Source organism: Anopheles ziemanni (genome assembly GCF_943734765.1).
Source record: "Anopheles ziemanni chromosome X unlocalized genomic scaffold, idAnoZiCoDA_A2_x.2 X_unloc_63, whole genome shotgun sequence".
NCBI classification, from domain to species: Eukaryota; Metazoa; Arthropoda; class Insecta; order Diptera; family Culicidae; genus Anopheles; species Anopheles ziemanni.
The window spans coordinates 42,501-60,470 of NW_026689833.1; the positions used below are offsets into that span (position 1 = coordinate 42,501).

The window sequence follows — 17,970 nt, forward strand, 5'->3', positions numbered from 1 at the left end:
ATTCAGGGGGTTGTCACACATGAACTGAGGCTTATGTACCTTGCGGTTGTTATCGTCACATCTGGCTTGCGACTACTTTGTTTCAATGTCCAATATGTACCGTTGGACTCGGTTAACGGGCTGTTAGCCCGCGTGTGGTTTAACTCACTGATACCTTCCATTGCCCATACGCTAGTTTGTTTGTGTTCCTTTGGTCAACTTCCATACTTGAATCATTTGTGCTACCGCTGCTGCTTCGACGCTACTTTGACATCTTCGCTTCTATTTAAATAAATAAATAAGCTGAAGCTAGACATCAGTAAACACCACCACAGACACCACAAGCACGCCTTCTCCTCGTACTTCCGCCTCACGCGGGAACACGGACGCTCTAAATACTTCGAATTCCAATGCCAGTATATTGTAAACCACGGGTTCTTTAATGCTAGCGGGTCGTCGCGACCCTAGTTAACATCATGGTGCACGTCTCGTGACGGGTGTCACGGCGTAGTTAAATGTATGCGATACATTTCTCAAATATAAGCGCTCAGTCATCTGTACATCATGGTAGGTTCCCACGACGTGCAATATGCGTTCAACTTATCAATGTTCATGTGTCCTGCAGTTCACATTATGACGCGCAGTTAGCTGCGGTCTTCATCGATCCATGAGCCGAGTGATCCACTGCCGAGGGTGACTAACTTGCGTAAGCCGCCGCTGTGCGCGTATACCCGTTCCCCGTAGGGAGGAGCAAGCCGCCGCTTAGAGACGAAGCATAAAGTGTCCTCATTCCACATAGGGCAAGCTGGATGAATCCATTTTACCCAGGACGGCCGAAGCGGCGTGGACCAGGGGAGAACTGAACCTTATACTTCACACCACAGTAAGTCTACGTGTCCTCTTCCACATAGGGCAAGCTAGAACTAACTATCTTACCCAGGACTGCCGAAGCAGCGTGGACCAGGGGAGGAACACACTTTTCATGGAAACGTAAGGCATCCATGACTGCCATAACGTAAGCCGCCGCTGTGCGCGTATACCCGTTCCCCGTAGGGAGGAGCAAGCCGCCGCTTAGAGACGAAGCATAAAGTGTCCTCATTCCACATAGGGCAAGCTGGATGAATCCATTTTACCCAGGACGGCCGAAGCGGCGTGGACCAGGGGAGAACTGAACTTTATACTTCACACCACAGTAAGTCTACGTGTCCTCTTCCACATAGGGCAAGCTAGAACTAACTATCTTACCCAGGACTGCCGAAGCAGCGTGGACCAGGGGAGGAACACACTTTTCATAGAAACGTAAGGCATCCATGACTGCCATAGTGCGTAAGCCGCCGCTGTGCGCGTAAACCCGTTCCCCGTAGGGAGGAGTCAAGCCGCCGCTTAGAGACGAAGTATGAAGTGTCCTCTTCCACATAGGGCAAGCTAGAATGAACTATCTTACCCAGGACCGCCGAAGCAGCGTGGACCAGGGGAGAACTGAACTTTATACTTCACACCACAGTATTGAGTAATGTGCCCTCTTCCACATAGGGCAAGCTGGAATGTTCCATTTTACCCAGGACGGCCGAAGCGGCGTGGACCAGTGGAGGACTACACAATCATGAGGTTTGATATCGACTTGTGTGTTTCAATAGGATACCGATGGTATGGTTTGAACCGATTTGATTTAGCCATTCTGAAGTCATCACTTGGTTGAAGCGCTGAACTAGGGAGGCATCGTTTACATATATATTGGTTTTCGCATGCTCTACTAGGTTAATGTCATGAGGTTGGCTATCGAGCATGCCCAAGTGATGACTTGATTGTGTGCTTGCTTGAATTCTTCACATTTCATACCATCGGTTAGTTGTCGAATCATTCCTCGATCATAACCTTCGTTCTTGGTTCATGTATGCTCTCTTCCACATAGGGCAAGCTAGAATTAACTATCTTACCCAGGACCGCCGAAGCAGCGTGGACCAGGGGAGAACTATACTTTGTCTTGTATGCCCTCTTCCACATAGGGCAAGCTAGAACTAACTATCTTACCCAGGACCGCCGAAGCAGCGTGGACCAGTGGAGGACTATACTTTGTTCATAACACCACAGTATTGAGTAATGTGCCCTCTTCCACATAGGGCAAGCTAGAATGAACTATCTTACCCAGGACCGCCGGAGCAGTGTGGACCAGTGGAGGACTACACAATCATGAGGTTTGATATCGACTTGTGTGTTTCAATAGGGTACCGATGGTATGTTTTGAACCGATTTGATTTAGCCATTCTGAAGTCATCACTTGGTTGAAGCGCTGAACTAGGGAGGGGCATCGTTTACATATATATTGGTTTTCGCATGCTCTACTAGGTTAATGTCATAGGGTTGGCTATCGAGCATGCCCAAGTGATGACTTGATTGTGTGCTTGCTTGAATTCTTCACATTTCATACCATCGGTTAGTTGTCGAATCATTCCTCGATCATAACCTTCGTTCTTGGTTCATGTATGCTCTCTTCCACATAGGGCAAGCTAGAATTAACTATCTTACCCAGGACCGCCGAAGCAGCGTGGACCAGGGGAGAACTATACTTTGTCTTGTATGCCCTCTTCCACATAGGGCAAGCTAGAACTAACTATCTTACCCAGGACCGCCGAAGCAGCGTGGACCAGTGGAGGACTATACTTTGTTCATTACACCACAGTATTAAGTATGGTGTCCTCTTCCACATAGGGCAAGCTAGAACTAACTATCTTACCCAGGACCGCCGAAGCAGTGTGGACCAGGGGAGGACTATACTTTATACTTCACACACTAGCCATACTGAAGTCATCACTTGGTTGAAGCGCTGAACTACGGCGGGGTAATCGTTTACAGGTTATAATCATATAGCTGCATGCTCATTAGTAGATAATGGAATATTGTATGGCAATATGAGCATGCCCAAGTGATGACTTTGTTTCAAGCTCAACAGGTAGGGTATTGAGTCCTCTTCCACATAGGGCAAGCTAGAATGAACTATCTTACCCAGGACCGCCGGAGCAGCGTGGACCAGTGGAGGACTCTATACTTTATACTTCACACCACAGTATTGAGTACGACTTGCATAAAGCCCCTAATGAGAACCACGAGGGCTCTCTCAATGTAGAACCACGAGGGCTCTAGTACCGATTCTCTCGGTACGGCTTGGTCCGTGTTCCTTTATGCTTGTACTCTAAGTATTAAGTATTGTGTCCTCTTCCACATAGGGCAAGCTAGAACTAACTATCTTACCCAGGACCGCCGAAGCAGTGTGGACCAGGGGAGGACTATACTTTATACTTCACACACTAGCCATACTGAAGTCATCACTTGGTGGGGGTGAACTACGGCGGTATCTATCGTTTTGGTTCGGTCTATATAGGGTCGCTTGCATGCTCATTCGAATATAATGTAATTGTGTATGGCAATATGAGCATGCCCAAGTGATGACTTTGTTTCAAGCTCAACAGGTAGGGTATTGAGTCCTCTTCCACATAGGGCAAGCTAGAATGAACTATCTTACCCAGGACCGCCGGAGCAGCGTGGACCAGTGGAGGACTCTATACTTTATACTTCACACCACAGTATTGAGTACTTCTTGCATAAAGCCCCTAATGAGAACCACGAGGGCTCTCTCAATGTAGAACCACAAGGGCTCTAGTACCGATTCTCTCGGTACGGCTTGGTCCGTGTTCCTTTATGCTTGTACTCTTAGAAAGTCTCAACCCGGAGGTCTTGACTTTGATTGTCATAGTTGGACTACGACGGGGTATCCGACTCATCGAATACCCCAGAAGCACACCATCTTTCGGGTAGGCGGTACGCGTACCTCCGGACGCGGAAGTCTCAACCCGGAGGTCTTGACTTTGTATTGTCATAGTTGGACTACGACGGGGTATCCGACTCATCGAATACCCCAGAAGCACACCATCTTTCGGGTAGGCGGTACGCGTACCTCCGGACGCGGAAGTCTCAACCCGGAGGTCTTGACTTTGATTGTCATAGTTGGACTACGACGGGGCATCCGACCATTGCTGATCGAACACCCCTGATTCACCATCTTTCGGGTAGGCGGTACGCGTACCTCCGGACGCGGAAGTCTCAACCCGGAGGTCTTGACTTGGATTGTCATAGTTATACTACGACGGGGCATCCGACCATTGCTGATCGAACACCCCTGATTCACCATCTTTCGGATAGGAGGTGCGCCCACCTCCGACGCGGAAGTCTCAACCCGGAGGTTCGGACTTAGAGTTTTTCCCATTCAAAAGTTTTTCTCTTAGCCATACTGAAGTCATCACTTGGTGAACGATTGAACTAGGGCGGGTTAATCGTTTATAGGTATCATGTGGTTTGCATGCTCTCTTAGGTTAAGGTCATGTGGTTGGCTATCGAGCATGCCCAAGTGATGACTTTGTTTCACGCTTGCTTGATTTCTTCATGATTCCCTGTTATATAGTGTAATCATTCGAGAACAGGGAATCTTTGGTTTTGCTCAACAGGTATTGGATGTCAACTTGGTATCTAGATCGCATTAAGTCTCAACCCTTAGGTTCGGACTTGTATAGTGACATCTTGTTACGGTCTTGAGTCTCAACCCGCAGGTTCGGACTACTTAGTGTTTGATCGAATATAATATGGCAACTTGTGCCTAAGTCTCAACCCGCAGGTTCGGACTTCTGTTTATTTGGCCAATGTATGTATAAGGCAACTTGTGCCTAAGTCTCAACCCGCAGGTTCGGACTTGTGTATTTGTTCGAAGTCATGTATAAGGCAACGTGTGCCTAAGTCTCAACCCGCAGGTTCGGACTTGTTAGTGTTTCGTCAACTTTCATATGGCAACTTGTGCCTAAGTCTCAACCCGCAGGTTCGGACTTGTGTATTTGTTCGAAGTCATGTATAAGGCAACTTGTGCCTAAGTCTCAACCCGCAGGTTCGGACTTGTGTATTTGTTCGAAGTCATGTATAAGGCAACGTGTGCCTAAGTCTCAACCCGCAGGTTCGGACTTGTTAGTGTTTCGTCAACTTTCATATGGCAACTTGTGCCTGAGTCTCAACCCGCAGGTTCGGACTTGTGTATTTGTTCGAAGTCATGTATAAGGCAACGTGTGCCTAAGTCTCAACCCGCAGGTTCGGACTTGTTAGTGTTTCGTCAAGTTTCATATGGCAACTTGTGCCTAAGTCTCAACCCGCAGGTTCGGACTTGTGTATTTGTTCGAAGTCATGTATAAGGCAACTTGTGCCTAAGTCTCAACCCGCAGGTTCGGACTTGTGTATTTGTTCGAAGTCATGTATAAGGCAACGTGTGCCTAAGTCTCAACCCGCAGGTTCGGACTTGTTAGTGTTTCGTCAACTTTCATATGGCAACTTGTGCCTGAGTCTCAACCCGCAGGTTCGGACTTCTATAGTGTTTCGTCAATTATCATATGGCAACTTGTGCCGAAGTCTCAACCCGCAGGTTCGGACTTCTATAGTGTTTCGTCAATTATCATATGGCAACTTGTGCCGAAGTCTCAACCCGCAGGTTCGGACTTCTGGAAGGATCACTTGGCCACTAATGATCCTTCCGCAGGTTCACCTACGGAAACCTTGTTACGACTTTTACTTCCTCTAAATCATCAAGTTCGGTCAACTTCGATAAAGCAGACGCGGTTCACGAGGATCCAGCGAACGATCATCTCCAAAGACCTCACTAAATAATCCATCGGTAGTAGCGACGGGCGGTGTGTACAAAGGGCAGGGACGTATTCAACGCTGGCTGATGACCAGCACTTACTAGAAGTTCCGAGTTCATATGGACCATTGCAATCCATAATCCCTACTAAGTGAGTATTTGAGTGATTTCCCGTTCCTCTCGGAATAGGAGACACGCTGCTACCCACATTGTAGCACGCGTGTAGCCCAGAACATCTAAGGGCATCACGGACCTGTTATCGCTCGATCTCATTTTGCTAAACACAAATTGTCCTGCTAAGCAGCGTACCGTAAGTGCACTTGCGCACACGAACAGCGAAGGTGTCAGGTCATACTCCACCGAAAGGTCCTAACCCGTTCCAATCGGCATCGACGCATTAACGCTGACTGCGTTCTAGTTAGCATATGTGAGTCACGTTCGTTATCGGAATTAACCAGACAAATCAATCCACGAACTAAGAACGGCCATGCACCACTACCCTTAAATTTGAGAAAGAGCTATTAATCTGTCTCACCTCCATAAGTTCGGACCTGGTAAGTTTTCCCGTGTTGAGTCAAATTGAACCGCAAGCTCCATTTCATTGTGGTGCCCTTCCGTCAATTCCTTTAAGTTTCAACTTTGCAACCATACTTCCCCCGGAACCTGACTTTGGTTTCCCGGAAGCTACTGAGAGCACCTGGTTGTAGCGTCTCCCAATTGCTAGTTGGCATCGTTTACGGTTAGAACTAGGGCGGTATCTAATCGCCTTCGATCCTCTAACTTTCGTTCTTGATTAAAGAAAGCATCCTTGACAAATGCCTTCGCTTTAGTTAGTCTTACGACGGTCTACGAATTTCACCTCTCGCGCCGTAATACTAGTGTCCCCAACTACTTCTGTTAATCATTACCTCCGGTCTGAGTACAAACCAATGAAAGATTAGACCAAGGTCGTATTCCATTATTCCATGCAAGATTATTCTAGGGCGTTTGGGCACCCTGCTTTAAGCACTCTAATTTGTTCAAGGTAAACGTGAGCGGTCGAGCTCTATGTTACACTTGCACCCGTTGAAGGGCACACCATGACACAGACTTGGTGCCCTACCACACCATTGAGTCGCAACCAGATTCCGACTTGGCCCACCGACCACGGGTTGACCGGGTCGGCGGAGCCGGACTGTGTTGGACAAGTATCAACTTCGAACGTTTTAACCGCAACAATTTTAATATACGCTAGTGGAGCTGGAATTACCGCGGCTGCTGGCACCAGACTTGCCCTCCACTTGATCCTCGTAGAAGGATTTATGCTCTACTCATTCCAATTATGAAACATCATTAAAGAGTTTCATATTGTTATTTCTCGTCACTACCTCCCCGTCCCGGGATTGGGTAATTTACGCGCCTGCTGCCTTCCTTGGATGTGGTAGCCATTTCTCAGGCTCCCTCTCCGGAATCGAACCCTGATTCCCCGTTACCCGTTGCAACCATGGTAGTCCTCTATACTACCATCCATAGTTGATAGGGCAGATATTTGCGAGATCTGTCGTCGGTGCGAGACCATACGATCAGCATCATTATCCAGACTTCAACTCAATGACACGGAGAACCCGCGATTGGTTTGACTAATAAGTGCACCAGTTCCCGCGAGGGTCCTGGCATGTTGCATGTATTAGCTCTAGATTTTCCACAGTTATCCAAGTAACTAGGTTGATGATCTCGTAAATTATAGCTGTTATACTGAGCCTTATGCGGTTTCACATTAAATCTGTTTGTACTTAGACATGCATGGCTTAACCTTTGAGACGAGCGTATATTACTGGTAGGATCAACCAGAATTCCGACTTTGCGTTCGAATGTTCATTGTCCCATTGCACCCGGAGGAGCAAACACCACGTTCTATATGTTGTCAAGTCCGGTAGCACACGGGAGGCGAGCCCCCGTGCGAACCTCATTGCCCTCGTATCACACACACCCGATGCACCGGACAGGCACTTGAGCGGCATTCGACTCCGCTAAGCGCACGTGCGCCCGATTGTGCATGCGCTGACGGGGCCTTCATACCCCTACCACAGCGACCTTATGCCAAACTTCCATGAATACTTAGGTGAGCTGACAAGGGCCTTCATTTCCCTACCATCAACTAAAGGACACGCTAGGCGCGTCCGATCATTGCAACTGCGGGGCTTTCATACCCCAATCACCACAGTACGCAATTCACCAGAGTTTAATCACAACCCCCCCGGACATGGCACACTATTAACTTGCAACAAAACTTAGTGTGTGCCGGGCACATCGGTTCCACAAAATCATTCCCGATGTACCCCAATTGGGGTTGTGAACGCATCCATGGTCCTCTGACACACCCAACCAAGCGTGGATACTACATACCTCAAACACCCAGTACACTAACAGACAAATCAATATATGGTTGCTTTCCCCCAGACATTTGCCAATCACTTGGCACCCGGACGGGAACTCGCTCCTGATTGCGCCATTGCCACCCATTTGCCAAGAGCGAGTTCTGTATGTAGATTTCATTTGGAAAGACAACCGTGTACTGGATATTCTATCCGACGATTACAGATGACGAGTACGAGACTCGACTACACTCACGGATAATACATTTTGGGTCGAGATTGCTTTCGGGGTTTTCGATTGGTCTTGCGCTTGTAAACGTATAACTTTGACTTGTGGTAACCTCGGTATGTTAGTCGATCACGTGGTTGTGAACTGGGTAAGGGTGGGCAATCTGTTCACTTGCACTCTGGGTAGGAATATGGTGAGCGCTATAGGTTAAAGATCATGGTATGGTTCCATCGTGATGACTTTCGCTAGATAGTAGTATGTTTGGATAGTTATAACGTTTTTGGCCATTTGTTCATAGTGTTCGGTCCATTGAGGAATTCGATTGGTCTTTGCTTCACACACGTGGTCGATCACTTGGATGTGAACTAGGGTGAGATTAAGGTGTTCACTAGTGCTCTTCGGTTTTGGATCAGTAATGAGCACTTGATTGGTTTCGCATAATATGTATCCATAGTGATGACTCTTTCCAGCTTAAGATTTCGTTACCAGTTTCGAATCCTCCCCACGTTCGCTTTTACTTGGTTAGGTTTTCGAGTGTAGATTTGAAAGCAATCTCATGTATGTATCCCATCTGATATAAGCCACTGACAGTTCATGTCACCTCGTTCAACTCTCGCTGGGTCACAGAAGTATGTTACTGCGCCCATTATCCCTACTCGGATAGGTTCGGTTCGTTCGTTTTATACTACGGTGAGTAAACTCAATTTGTGCATCGCATAGCCATGGAAAGCAAGCTTTCGCGGGCCTCTTCGACTGTTTTGATACGAGCTGTGCCCGTGATGCTTGTCATCCCAGGATACTAGACCCCTTTGGACGACCGCATGACCATCAGAAAGTAAATTCCACGTTCGGTTTATTTGCTACTTCCACCGTTCTAGTACTATGGGGTTGGAACCCCTAACATAAAGTATCTATGTAGAACCACGAGGGCTCTCAATGTAGAACCACAAGGGCTCTAGTACCGATTCTCTCGGTACGCTTGGTCCGTGTTCCTTTATGTTTGTACTCTTGTGTGTATAAAATTCATGTTCGATTTGGGATATTTGCTACTTTCACCTGTGCGCTGTGTATAACTACGGAGAAACTCAATTTGTGCATCGCATAGCCATGGAAAGCAAGCTTTCGCGGGCCTCTTCGACTGTTTTGATACGAGACTGTGCCCGTGATGCTTGTCATCCCAGGATACTAGACCCCTTTGGACGACCGCATGACCAACAGAATGTAAATTCCAGTTCGTTTTTGGATATTTGCTACTGTCACCGTTTGAGTACTATGGGGCTTGAACCCCTAACATAAAGTCTTTGTGTAGAACCACGAGGGCTCTATAGTACCGATTCTCTCGGCACGCTTGGTCCGTGTTCCTTTATGTTCGTACTCTTGTGTGTATAATATTCATGTTCGGTTTGGGATATTTGCTACTGTCACCGTTTGAGTACTATGGGGCTTGAACCCCTAACATAAAGTCTTTGTGTAGAACCACGAGGGCTCTATAGTACCGATTCTCTCGGCACGCTTGGTCCGTGTTCCTTTATGTTCGTACTCTTGTGTGTATAATATTCATGTTCGGTTTGGGATATTTGCTACTTTCACCTGGGTCCCGTTCTTCATACAAGTCTGCCTTGCTAATGTGGTAACTTTATAGTGTAGTTCTGACATCCCAATTTTGGGACTTAGCCGATTTTTCATGAATTTCCATATGACCCATAGGGTCCCTTTCTTCATACAAGCTTGCCTAGGGCGATCGGTCAAAACTTGTCTTACTATTCGATTGGTCTTCGCACTTTCACCCTAGGCAGTTTGCCTAGGTGTAGCTTCTTGATGAGGCCAAAACCCAAAATAAGGGGGTTCGGCCGACCCAAAAACCTACCCTGTCTAAACTACACTAACCAGATTTTTCAGGGTCCTCAGCGCCATACAACTTTGCCTAGGTCACTTGTTCTATTGACTTAGGCCATCTGACTTGGTCCGTGTTTCTTCCTAGGGTTCACCTAGGTACTTTGCCTTGCTTGGTGTGGTAACATTTGAGTGTAGTTCTGACATCCCCATTTTGGGACTTAGCCGATTTTTCGTAAAATACCATATGACCCATCAGGGTCCTTTGCTTCATATAAGTTTGCCTTGCTTGGTGTGGTAACATTTGAGTGTAGTTCTGACATCCCCATTTTGGGACTTAGCCGATTTTTCGTAAAATACCATATGACCCATCAGGGTCCTTTGCATCATATAAGTTTGCCTTGCTTGGTGTGGTAACATTTGAGTGTAGTTCTGACATCCCCATTTTGGGACTTAGCCGATTTTTCGTAAAATACCATATGACCCATCAGGGTCCTTTGCTTCATATAAGTTTGCCTTGCTTGGTGTGGTAACATTTGAGTGTAGTTCTGACATCCCCATTTTGGGACTTAGCCGATTTTTCGTAAAATACCATATGACCCATATGGGTCCTTTGCTTCATATAAGTTTGCCTTGCTTGGTGTGGTAACACATGAGTGTAGTTCTGACATCCCCATTTTGGGACTTAGCCGATTTTTCGACCAATACCATATGACCCATCAGGGTCCTTTGCTTCATATAAGTTTGCCTTGCTTGGTATGGTAACATTTGAGTGTAGTTCTGACATCATCATTTTGGGACTTAGCCGATTTTTCGTAAAATACCATATGACCCATATGGGTCCTTTGCTTCATATAAGTTTGCCTTGCTTGGTGTGGTAACATTTGAGTGTAGTTCTGACATCCCCATTTTGGGACTTAGCCGATTTTTCGTAAAATACCATATGACCCATCAGGGTCCTTGCCTTCATATAAGTTTGCCTTGCTTGGTGTGGTAACATTTGAGTGTAGTTCTGACATCCCCATTTTGGGACTTAGCCGATTTTTCGATCAATACCATATGACCCATCAGGGTCCTTTGCTTCATATAAGTTTGCCTTGCTTGGTGTGGTAACATTTGAGTGTAGTTCTGACATCATCATTTTGGGACTTAGCCGATTTTTCGTAAAATACCATATGACCCATCAGGGTCCTTGCCTTCATATAAGTTTGCCTTGCTTGGTGTGGTAACATTTGAGTGTAGTTCTGACATCCCCATTTTGGGACTTAGCCGATTTTTCGATCAATACCATATGACCCATCAGGGTCCTTTGCTTCATATAAGTTTGCCTTGCTTGGTGTGGTAACATTTGAGTGTAGTTCTGACATCATCATTTTGGGACTTAGCCGATTTTTCGTAAAATACCATATGACCCATCAGGGTCCTTTGCTTCATATAAGTTTGCCTTGCTTGGTGTGGTAACATTTGAGTGTAGTTCTGACATCATCATTTTGGGACTTAGCCGATTTTTCGTAAAATACCATATGACCCATCAGGGTCCTTGCCTTCATATAAGTTTGCCTTGCTTGGTGTGGTAACACATGAGTGTAGTTCTGACATCCCCATTTTGGGACTTAGCCGATTTTTCGTAAAATACCATATGACCCATCAGGGTCCTTGCCTTCATTTAAGTTTGCCTTGCTTGGTGTGGTAACATTTGAGTGTAGTTCTGACATCCCCATTTTGGGACTTAGCCGATTTTTCAATCAATACCATATGACCCATCAGGGTCCTTTGCTTCATATAAGTTTGCCTTGCTTGGTGTGGTAACATTTGAGTGTAGTTCTGACATCCCCATTTTGGGACTTAGCCGATTTTTCGTAAAATACCATATGACCCATCAGGGTCCTTTGCTTCATATAAGTTTGCCTTGCTTGGTGTGGTAACATATGAGTGTAGTTCTGACATCCCCATTTTGGGACTTAGCCGATTTTTCGTAAAATACCATATGACCCATCAGGGTCCTTTGCTTCATATAAGATTGCCTTGCTTGGTGTGGTAACATTTGAGTGTAGTTCAGACATCCCCATTTTGGGACTTAGCCGATTTTTCGTAAAATACCATATGACCCATCAGGGTCCTTGCCTTCATATAAGTTTGCCTTGCTTGATGTGGTAACATTTGAGTGTAGTTCAGACATCCCCATTTTGGGACTTAGCCGATTTTTCGTAAAATACCATATGACCCATCAGGGTCCTTTGCTTCATATAAGATTGCCTTGCTTGGTGTGGTAACATTTGAGTGTAGTTCAGACATCCCCATTTTGGGACTTAGCCGATTTTTCGTAAAATACCATATGACCCATCAGGGTCCTTGCCTTCATATAAGTTTGCCTTGCTTGATGTGGTAACATTTGAGTGTAGTTCAGACATCCCCATTTTGGGACTTAGCCGATTTTTCGTAAAATACCATATGACCCATCAGGGTCCTTTGCTTCATATAAGTTTGCCTTGCTTGGTGTGGTAACTTGTTAGTGTAGTTCTGACATCCCCATTTTGGGACTTAGCCGATTTTTCGTAAAATACCATTTGACCCATCAGGGTCTTTTGCTTCATATAAGTTTGCCTTGCTTGGTGTGATAACATTTGAGTGTAGTTCTGACATCCCCATTTTGGGACTTAGCCGATTTTTCGTAAAATACCATTTGACCCATCAGGGTCTTTTGCTTCATATAAGTTTGCCTTCCTTGGTGTGGTAACATATGAGTGTAGTTCAGACATCCCCATTTTGGGACTTAGCCGATTTTTCGTAAAATACCATATGACCCATCAGGGTCCTTGCCTTCATATAAGTTTGCCTTGCTTGGTGTGGTAACTTGTTAGTGTAGTTCTGACATCCCCATTTTGGGACTTAGCCGATTTTTCGTAAAATACCATATGACCCATCAGGGTCCTTTGCTTCATATAAGATTGCCTTGCTTGGTGTGGTAACATTTGAGTGTAGTTCAGACATCCCCATTTTGGGACTTAGCCGATTTTTCGTAAAATACCATATGACCCATCAGGGTCCTTGCCTTCATATAAGTTTGCCTTGCTTGATGTGGTAACATTTGAGTGTAGTTCAGACATCCCCATTTTGGGACTTAGCCGATTTTTCGTAAAATACCATATGACCCATCAGGGTCCTTTGCTTCATATAAGTTTGCCTTGCTTGGTGTGGTAACTTGTTAGTGTAGTTCTGACATCCCCATTTTGGGACTTAGCCGATTTTTCGTAAAATACCATTTGACCCATCAGGGTCTTTTGCTTCATATAAGTTTGCCTTGCTTGGTGTGATAACATTTGAGTGTAGTTCTGACATCCCCATTTTGGGACTTAGCCGATTTTTCGTAAAATACCATTTGACCCATCAGGGTCTTTTGCTTCATATAAGTTTGCCTTCCTTGGTGTGGTAACATATGAGTGTAGTTCAGACATCCCCATTTTGGGACTTAGCCGATTTTTCGTAAAATACCATATGACCCATCAGGGTCCTTGCCTTCATATAAGTTTGCCTTGCTTGGTGTGGTAACTTGTTAGTGTAGTTCTGACATCCCCATTTTGGGACTTAGCCGATTTTTCGTAAAATACCATTTGACCCATCAGGGTCTTTTGCTTCATATAAGTTTGCCTTGCTTGGTGTGGTAACATATGAGTGTAGTTCAGACATCCCCATTTTGGGACTTAGCCGATTTTTCGTAAAATACCATATGACCCATCAGGGTCCTTGCCTTCATATAAGTTTGCCTTGCTTGGTGTGGTAACATTTGAGTGTAGTTCTGACATCCCCATTTTGGGACTTAGCCGATTTTTCGTAAAATACCATATGACCCATCAGGGTCCTTTTCTTCATATAAGTTTGCCTTGCTTGGTGTGGTAACATTTGAGTGTAGTTCTGACATCCCCATTTTGGGACTTAGCCGATTTTTCGTAAAATACCATATGACCCATCAGGGTCCTTTTCTTCATATAAGTTTGCCTTGCTTGGTGTGGTAACATTTGAGTGTAGTTCTGACATCATCATTTTGGGACTTAGCCGATTTTTCGATCCATACCTTATGACCCATAAGGGTCCTTTTCTTCATATAAGTTTGCCTTGCTTCATGTAGTAACATATGAGTGTAGTTCTGACATCCCCATTTTGGGACTTAGCCGATTTTTCGATCAATTCCATATGACCCATCAGGGTCCTTTCCTTCATATAAGTTTCCCAAGACTTAGTGTTTTTTACCTTTGGACACCAATATCACCCTTACGGGTATCTTTGATCTTCGCACCATGTATTGACCAAATGTAGGTCTTGCTATGCCAAACTTATAATTGTTCAACACCAAGTCTCTATCTTGAACCATTAAGGCTCTAACTTGCACCAATTGCTTGGTACTCTTGGTCCGTGTTTCATCGCATACTGACTTCTTGACTTAGTGCTTTTTTCCTTTGGACACCAATATCACCCTTGCGGGTATCTTTGATCTTCTCACTTTGTATTGACCGAATGTAGGTCTTGCCATGCCAAACATATAATTGTTCTACACCAAGTCTCTATCTCGTACCGCCAGCTCGGTACATTCGATAAACCTGCCCTTAAGGCACCCGGGACTTAGTCATTTTTTCACATTTTTCATGATTTTGAGGCAACTTTTCTCGACTTTGTCACCTTATATCACCAAGATCCTTTCCCTTTAGCGCTTCACTCTGTTCGTATGATATTTAGCGCTGACTATCACCTTTCTATCGCTGAGCTCAACTTCTTATTCGGTGCCATAGAGCCAGAGATATTTGGTGTATGCTGTTATAAGGGAAGTTTGTCACTTTTTCAAAGGCCCACTTTGGGACGCCCATATCTCACCTTCACGTATCTTCGATCTTCTTGTCGTCTATGGACGAAACTTAGGTCTTGTATTGGCCAACTTATAAATGTTCTACGGCCAAGCCGTATCTCTTACCGCCAGCCCGGTATTCATGGACTTAGTCGGATTTTCGCCTCTCGTGGTAACAATTTCTGACTTTGACTCACAATAACACCCGAACGGTCACATGCTAGCGCTTTGCTTGGTAGGAATTATAGTTAGCGCTACCTTTTCTCTTTCCATCGATACCTTGTTCGTTCCATTCCATGCCATACAGCCGAAGTTATGATGTTTCCCGTTTTCCATATCATGTGGAGCTTATGCTCTGGGAAAACCATCTAACACCTGTACCACCCTTTTGGGTACCACCGATCTCGTCACTATGTTCGGGCCAAATATAGGTTATAACATGCCCAACATATAATTGTTCTACACCAAGTCTCTATCTCTTACCGCCTGCTCGGTATTTTACTCGTAAGTCCAAATTTCACAACTTGTACTTTTTGGCCCAATGTACTCGAGTTTCAATTTTGGTAACATTTTTCGACTTTGACACTTAATAACTTCCAAATCATGCTAGTTAGCGCTTTGCTTTCTTCTAGTCGTATCTAGCGCTGGGTGTTACCTTTCCAAAACATATCCTAGCTTAACAATCCATGCCATACAGCCGGAGCTATACGGTGCACAAGTCAAATCCATTTTAGCCATGTTTCATTTTTGCCAATTTTTGACCACTCGTATCACCCTTCCAGAGTGGTCCGATCTTCTCGCTGTCTATGGACGACTTTTAGGTCTCGTAGAGGCAAACTTATAAGTATTCTACGTCAACCCGCTATCTCTTACCGCCTGCTCGGTATTCTTGGTCTTGTGTGATTTTTGGAAATTTTGGTATTATTTTTCCACTTTGTCGCTTAATAACTCAGTTTTGCTCAACACTTAGCGCTTCGGTTGTTTGGGATTATAGTTAGCGCTCGGTTCGACCTTTCCAACACTGATCTTAGCTTGTCGATCCGTTCCATACAGCCTGAGTTATTCGCGATACCGTGTTTCAACCCATTTCTCAAGTCTCGTTTTGGTCCAACTTTGAACCAGCCATATCACCCTGATGGGTACCTCCGATCTTCTCGCTCTATATTGGCCAAAGTTAGGTCTTGTGGTAACGTACTTATGATTGTTCTACGCCGTGTTCGTAGCTCTTATCGTTCGCCCGCTATTTTCGATCATAAGGTGAATTTTCGCCTCTAAACCACCATTTTTCACCTTTGCCCTCTAATATGACCGACTTGCTCAACACCTAGCGCTTCGCTTGGTAGGACACATAGCTAGCGCTCGTCAAGACCTTTCCATCGCATATCCAAGCTTTCCGATCCGAGCCATACAGCCTGAGCTATAGGCGATACCGTTTTTCCCATTTTCTTGGTCACATGCACTTTAGGGTACCCCTTTTTGCCTTTGACCCTTAATACCTCCTCCGGGTCACTAGTAGGCGCTCAGCTTGGTAGGAAACATAGCTAGAGCAGGCCTTCACCTTTCCAAAACTGCCTCAAGTGTACCGATCCGACATCTAGAACCAAAGTTATGGTCATTCCTATCATGCTCTACTTTCATGGTCAACCTCCACCAAGCACACCTAGGTTGGACCAACTTTCACCAACTCATCTCGAACCCCAAATTTGCTTCGACCTACTAGGTTTCCCTAGTAAAGTGGTCAAAACATCCATTACAACACGACTGGTCTTTCTGGTGGTCGACCTAGGCGACTTTGTTCGACGACCACCACCCCATGGAACTAAAAGACGTCCCTTGATACGGACCACCGATACATTTTCCGGCCTGTCTAAACTACACTCATCGAAATTTTTTTGGGTCCCCACCGTCATACAAGTTTGCCTAGGTCAAGTTTTTCTTCCGGATCGGCCGCGGACCTCACTTTTCATTATCTAGGGAGGCCATAGGGCCCCAAAAGGGTTTTTTTAAAATTTTCGACACTTTCGACTTTGGTCGGATTTTTTCCGATTTTGGTCCGACCTAGGGACTTGGTGGTCCAAGGAGCCTCGGGACCAAACTTTTTTCTCAGGGGTCCCTACCTCCATACAACTTTGCCTAGGTCAATTTTTTGTTCCAAATCGACCGCGGATTTCACTTTTCAATATCTGGGGCTCGTGTAGAGTCCGAATATGAGGTTTTCTCATTTTTCGACATTTTCGACTTTTTTCGACTTTTTTCGGGTTTTTCGACCTAGGGGTCCGCCGAACAAATTTTGGGTCAAAAATTTTTATTGAACTAGTCGAAAGTACGCAAAAAGATAAGACTTTTTGCCGAAGACACCATGCCCCGGAACCGACTCCTTCCCCTTCAAAATTGGGGACAAACGTGATTTTTGAAACTTTTCCTTAGGGAGCCCAAGACTTAGAAAATTTTCAAATTCTCGATTTTTCGATTGCGAGCTAGCGCTTTGCGGTCTTCCGCAATGTTGTAGATCTCGACGAGATAAGACTTTTTGGTCAAGAGACATTTTGCCCTCCGACCCCTCCTTCCCCCCGCAAATCGCCCCCCAAAGTGCAATTTTTGCATTTTCACCTCTTTGCACGCACTGTTCGGCCCAAATGACCCCTTTCTATGGGTCTGAGCGCTTTGCGGTCTTCGGCAAACTTTTAGAGCGTACCAAGCCCTAATTATAATTGTTCCACACCACCTTCGTACCTCTTCATCCCTGGCCGCTATTCGCGTACCAAGGTAATTTTTGTTCATTTTGTCAACATTTTTCATCTTTGACTGCTTATATCGGCCTTGCCATGAACCGATAGCGCTTCGCTGTGTTCTAACGTAAGTTAGTACTACTCAATACCTTTCCAAATCATGTCTTAGATTGTCATTTGCTTGCTTACAGCCGGAGCTATGAGTGATACCGTAAAAAGTACCGAAACTTGGAAAAATCCTTGGATCGACCATATCCCCCCTTTGGGGGCCAGATATCGAAAAAAGTTCTGATTCAAAAAGTTGCGCCTTAACGTGTTCTAGTTATGCCTAGAACATT

General features: G+C 45.3%; 2 non-coding genes across 2 annotated transcripts in view; both read right to left on the reverse strand.

Moving 5' to 3' along the window:
* The window catches only part of LOC131292481 (large subunit ribosomal RNA), a 4,087-nt gene extending 4,054 nt beyond the window's left edge, over positions 1-33 (reverse strand). Inside the window, exon 1 of the ribosomal RNA XR_009190116.1 lies at positions 1-33. This exon is cut by the window's left edge and continues 4,054 nt beyond it. This is a non-coding gene — a ribosomal RNA (large subunit ribosomal RNA).
* Positions 34-520: 487 nt separating this feature from the next.
* LOC131292480 (5.8S ribosomal RNA) lies at positions 521-675 on the reverse strand. The gene has a single exon (XR_009190115.1). It is a non-coding gene; the product is annotated as a 5.8S ribosomal RNA (ribosomal RNA).
* Positions 676-17,970: the final 17,295 nt, after the last annotated feature.